Below are 6,000 nucleotides of genomic sequence, written 5' to 3' on the forward strand. Positions count from 1 at the left end.
TAGATTAATCCAACTTCAGCAATACGATGGTTTCAACCTTGTTTTTGATGATTCAGTGCTTTCTGCATTTCAAGAGTTTTTTGTTACGGTGGAACTGATCAAAGAATTATAACGAATGCTGATATGGAATCGATAAAGCTAAGCAGATTGCAAATTGTCGGATTTGCAAATCGTGGCGAATTAAGACGTATGGCCTATTCTAATCTCAGATGAAATGATGACAGTTGGTTGAAAAGTTTTCTTTCTCTATTCTAATTTCACGATGTTGCTGTCAATCCGAAATTTCATCAACGGATATGTGCACAGTTTGTTCAGACTAATGAAAATGACACTTTCAAGCAGCTGCATAATACTTAATTTGTGTTTAACTAAATTATATTTCATTTTGCATCGATTTTAATGAACGAACCGATGCATACAAAATCTCGCTTATTTGAGATTCTGTTTTGGTGTCATGGCGCTAATCTATCTGTATGTATAATTTATACATATAATTTATTTATCTATATGTATAATTTATTTATGGCTGAGAAGGTATTTCTCAATATCCAAAAGCGAGGCAGTAACATACAAGCCCGTCGATACTAATGTGGAAACAGATGAAGCGGTTAATTATCCAACAGAATTTTCTAATTAACTCGATCTGCTAGAGATGCCACCGCACATATTGCAGTTGAAAATTGGTATGCCAATTATCATGCTGTGAAATATCAACCAACCAAAACTTTGCAACGGCATGCTGCTTGCAGTAAAAAAATTAATGAGCAATGTCGTAGAAGCAAAAATCTTGACAGGACCTTTCAAAAGTGAAGATGTCCTCATTTCTCGGATTCCTATGATTCCAACGGATATGCCATTTCAATTTAAGCGATTGCAATTCCCAATTCGATTGAGATTTGCAATCACCATCAACAAAGCTTAGGGCCAATCTTTAGAATCTGCGGTTTAGATCTAGACACGGATTGCTTCTCACATGGAGAATTATACGTTACGTGTTATGGAGGAGTCGGCAAACCGGACAATCTCTATATCTGCACAGACAATGGAACAATAAAAAATATTGTATACGTACAAGCATTGTGAAATTAAATATATTAGAAACATGCGCTTTCTCTTTTCTTTCTTCTCCATTTAACCAAACTGAGCTACAACAATGCATGGCTGGACACAGCTAGTTAAACATAAATATGAGAAAAAGTATGATGAATAAAACGATGAATAGTTGGGGGAAAAAAACTAAAATGAAAGTTAAACATTTTTTTACTTTATGTTGATTTAAATCGAGCAACGAGAAGATTTTCAAATGCGAAAATTCAGAAGAATGGGAAAAAGCGCGGAATGAAAAGGCGAAGAAATAAAGCAATGAAGGGAAAACAAATTCTGCCGTTGTTATTTTAAAACTGTATGCCCAAATTTTTTTGTTTTCTGATAACGATTCTTGAATTTTGATTTTTGATCATTATATTTTGATCGGTATATTTGATATATATATATATATATATATATTTTGATCATTTTGATCACTTTATTTTGATCATTTTTGCAACCTAGGCCTTCTTGAAGTTTCCATATTATGTACAAACAGAGTGATGCATGACTTCATAATCCCGAGAAATCTTAGATAAAGTGATTGGGAAAAATGAATTTTGTTGAAAATGAGGTGCTGGTTACAGTTTTTAATCACTGGCTTCTTATCCGTCAGCATTCGCTACTAGCGGGTTAGACCTTATAGAATTCCCTTCATTCTCTTAAAGTAGGAGAATGAAGCTGAGCATTCATTTACGAAACTTTCAGAAGGAAATTATTCACATTGTTTTGTAAATTCAATCAATTCAATTACTTTAATGAACGCATGAGAAGAATCTAAATAGAAGATAATCTTCTCAGTATAAATGACACTCTTACTTTTCTCCGTTTATTTAAATTTATCAACTTAATTTTTGATTAAATATGAACTGCGGAATTTTAAGATCTAATTTCTCTTCTACCATTGATATCCGCAGATTATTCACAGCAAACTATTTTTAATATTCGAAATGGCGTAACATTTTACTTCCTAACTTACGTGACCTGTCTACAATATTAACGTCATCACAATATGAACGTTACAATTTTATTAATGCTAATAAGTTGTTTTAACCATTGTTTCGCTCCTTGGAGGTCAAGTCATTGATAATCTATTATATATTCAGAAACAAAAATAACAAACATGTCACTTTTTTATGTTTTACAAGGACGAATTTTATATATAGCAGATAATGAGGCATCATTCTAATTAGATTAGCTTTTTCACTTTTTTATGTTTTACACAAATATACCATTTTCTTAAAATATAAAAATTATTTCAGAAGTTATAAATTAAACAGTACTTCACTGACTACAGAATAGGGACAATACTTTCAGAAACTATCAATGAATCACTGCTGTTTCTTCTCTTACCTTTCTCTTCCCCTTCCAGTGAATCATTTTCCGCCTTTTTGCTTAATAATGAATTCTTCAAGAAAAAGAAAAGTATCATTTTGTACAGTTACTCTTGAGGCTATATCCTTATGTTGATGTCAAAGTTTACTCGCAGAAAAAATTTTCATTTTATCTCTTATCACATCCTTTCAATGGTTTTTTCCTTTCCAATTTCATTTTTATAATTGAAATAAATATTCAGTTTAACACAAAATGAATTATGAATTCAAAAATGTGTGGAAATTATGATGGCATTTATATTCTGTTATAATGGCAGTTGAGATCGTAAAATTTCTATTTGCAGATATTCAGTCTGATATTATCTCATATCATGATAAGCTCTATGGTTTGTATGTACTCAATAATCCGGATGAAACAGTAATTTAGTAAGGACATCAAATTACTTGCACTTCCATTGACGCTTTATTGCCTTATCATCAAATTGGTCCAATGGAATCAATTCATTATGCCAATCACATCATTCTTGTCAACAGCTTTCTTTTTATTTTTGTTCCTTAGGATATGCCTGCAATTTCTGAGATGAAATGGTTTATTTAGTCAGTGAAAATGTAGTTAGTGGCTCGGAACTTGATTTTTGTGAAAATTAACTCGCACTATAAAACATTTTCAGTAATTTCCAGTTGCAACACTAGAAAAATTCAAGGAAATTGCTAGAAATACTTGCAAAAAATGAATTAGAAATCCATTTGAGAAAAATTTTAAATCTTTCACTGAAATTATGACTTCTTGATTAAATTTGGAGACAGATCAACAACAAGACCAATAATATTTGTTAAAATATTGCCTTAACTTCTAATTTTTTGTACCAACTGCAGAATTTTCTCATCTCTCAAGTCTTCTGTTACTAATAAAAGAAAATCGTTCACTTATTGTCTGTGTGGTCTGCGAATAAACTTGTAAGAAGACGATCTTCCACACTTTTCTCTGTTGAGAAACGAGAAACTTTAAGATAGACAAAAGGATTCTAGTTGCTAATAAAAGATATTTTAATATAATTGTAATGGAAATTCTCTCGCAGTTAAACCAGATTACTTCTTTCTAAATTAGCAGAAATAATTGTGGTAAAATGTCATATTCTTCGGATGCTTCAAAGAAGCAAGTCACGAAAGTGTTCTAGGTCCTGGAGCTCAAATTAGCGTAACCGGTAGATGAACGGTTTGATGATAACCATGTTCAGGTTGCTATAGCGATATAGCAGTGGTCGGTTTGCAAGCTAAGTGAACTTTGAAAATTTTAGCAGCTGGATGTAAAGAAATAACATTGGAATAACATTTATTACAAGTAGCATTTTCTATCAAAATGAGTACGAAACGTGGTTCTGGTCTTGGCGTATTTCAAAGTGACAGGTCACATGTGGCCATCTCACGTAACAAAATGTGCTTCGTAGAGAGAAAATCGCAAGAAAGCTGCTATCCTGAAATAGCAGAAGATGAGTCACCCTGATTGGGTAATTTCAGAAAAACACTTTCCATCTGTCGTCATTGTGTGATTTGCGTAACTGATGACTCTAATAAATTATTGGACTATTCTATCTGTAACTGATATTTTTACATTGTCAAAAAGCACTTGTTTCTTTTTTGACGTTTTATAAATTTCAAAAATGAACTAGAAAGTGCATTTCGTCTAAACTTAATTCAGTTCAGTTCGTATGCCTTATTTCATATTTCAACATGCTATGATGGGAAAGTTTTCGTTTGTATTACGGTGAAATAGAATATTCGACAATAGATTCATCAAAAAAAAATGGATCGCATCCTTCAACACTCGATTACTGTGATCATTTTCCTACTAGTGTTTATAAAGTTTCAAAAAATTAACAGCCGTGAGGTAGATTAATTTCTTCACTAAGACTGAATCATTTCACAACTTTTATTGTCAAAAATTTAAAGCAAAATCTCCCTGTTACTCTTTGGAAATGAGTAAATTTGATCCAATTCGGTGTTATATAAATTCTGACTGATTTATAACTATGATAAATCGTTAATTGATCATTAAGTTATATTGGATGGCTAACTATGAACAGAATAGAGTAATCGTTAATTGATCATTAAGTTATATTAGATGGCTAACTATGAACAGAACAGAGTAAATAATACTTGCTAATGATTATAATCATCTCATGATTTTTATGTTTTCAGGACAAAGTGTCATCCAAACTGCTCTCTTGCGCGGATTTCTTTTGCACTATTTTTGATCGCTTCAGTATCCTTTTTCAGTGACAAATTATTTTTGATGAATCATTCATGAAATTTAGAACACCGATTACTCATTTCGCAATGATTATCCGGGAAAAAAGCAAATAAAAATCAGATGGCTGCCATAAACAAGTAAGGTAGTGTCAACGGTCCTACGAATCGGGAGCTTCAAACCATAAATCATTACCGCTTGCATCGTTAACTTTCGTGAAACGATACCTTGCTGAATAGCAGTCATAAGGTAACAGAATTTTATGCAATTTCATTTCTACTGTATTACACCAGTAAATCATAACAGTGATATTCTCTTGTTTATTCTAATTCCAAGTTCAAGTTACTTTAGGTTTATTTGGCAAAAACAGTGGTTTCGAAGTTATAAACACTCATCTTTGATGCTTGAAATAAACAAATAAACAATCAATACTGGTTCAATTAGACAAAAAAAAGAAAAAAAAAGGAAATGACTAATGCGATGACACGGATGGAACGTTTGATTAATCTCGCCAAATTTTCTTTTTCCTTAAGCAAATAAATTATTCCAAAAATTTTTGGGGAAGAGAACTGGATATAAGATGGCGATAAATGAAACAAGTTAAGAAAAATTTCCTTTAGCGAATAAATCCTCATGCATCAATATATATCACTTTCCCAAAATCTTTTCAAAACCGCTGTCCTTATTAAATAATGAAATTTCTGTATTCGAAAGAAGTTTAATGTTTGCTTCTTAATTCCAAGTTTTAGTTAGCTTAAAACGTATTTCTAGATGTTGATGACACTAAAAAATGACATTCTGCAGACTGACTAGTGATATTTCTACGATCCTTAGCCTTTGTTTATCATGATTTCATGATATGTCGAACAGTATTATTATTGCATCTTCCATGTGCAAAACCACCTCCTGCTGAAGATTATATCTTCCTTTCCTTAGATCGCTTTTATTACTTTTGCTGTTTGCTGCAATCAGAAGTCCCTGATGGTGACAATAATATTAAGCTTTGCTTAAATCCTCGACAAATTCATTCAATCCTCTTTTGCTTTACTTTTGTTTTAAAAAAGCTTCGATCAGAACATGCTCCTTTCAAGCATTGTAGTGGATGAATTGAAAATTAAAACACAGTGTTTCATGCAAAGCGACTTCTGATTTGACAAGGTTTCACTTATCATCCACATTTTCCCCACTGAATCCATTATAGTTCTGGAATTAAACATAGGTTTTAAGGTCACCAGGATTACATGTAATTCTGACTAGTTTACGCATGGTATTCTACGATCTTTTTTCCNGACTTCTAGGATTTTCTGCAGAACGAACTTTGAACATTCAATC

The 6,000-nt window shown here is 32.0% G+C and overlaps 1 protein-coding gene across 1 annotated transcript in view; it reads left to right on the plus strand.

Annotated features, from left to right (window-relative positions):
* Nucleotides 1-4,730: 4,730 nt before the first annotated feature.
* The window catches only part of LOAG_04355 (fukutin), a 7,296-nt gene continuing 6,026 nt past the window's right edge, over nucleotides 4,731-6,000 (plus strand). Inside the window, exon 1 of the mRNA XM_020446575.1 lies at nucleotides 4,731-4,917. The gene's annotated coding sequence lies outside the window, so the exon portion shown is untranslated. The remainder of the gene's footprint in view (nucleotides 4,918-6,000) is intronic.

This window comes from Loa loa (assembly GCF_000183805.2).
Source record: "Loa loa unplaced genomic scaffold supercont3.55, whole genome shotgun sequence".
NCBI lineage: Eukaryota > Metazoa > Nematoda > Chromadorea > Rhabditida > Onchocercidae > Loa > Loa loa.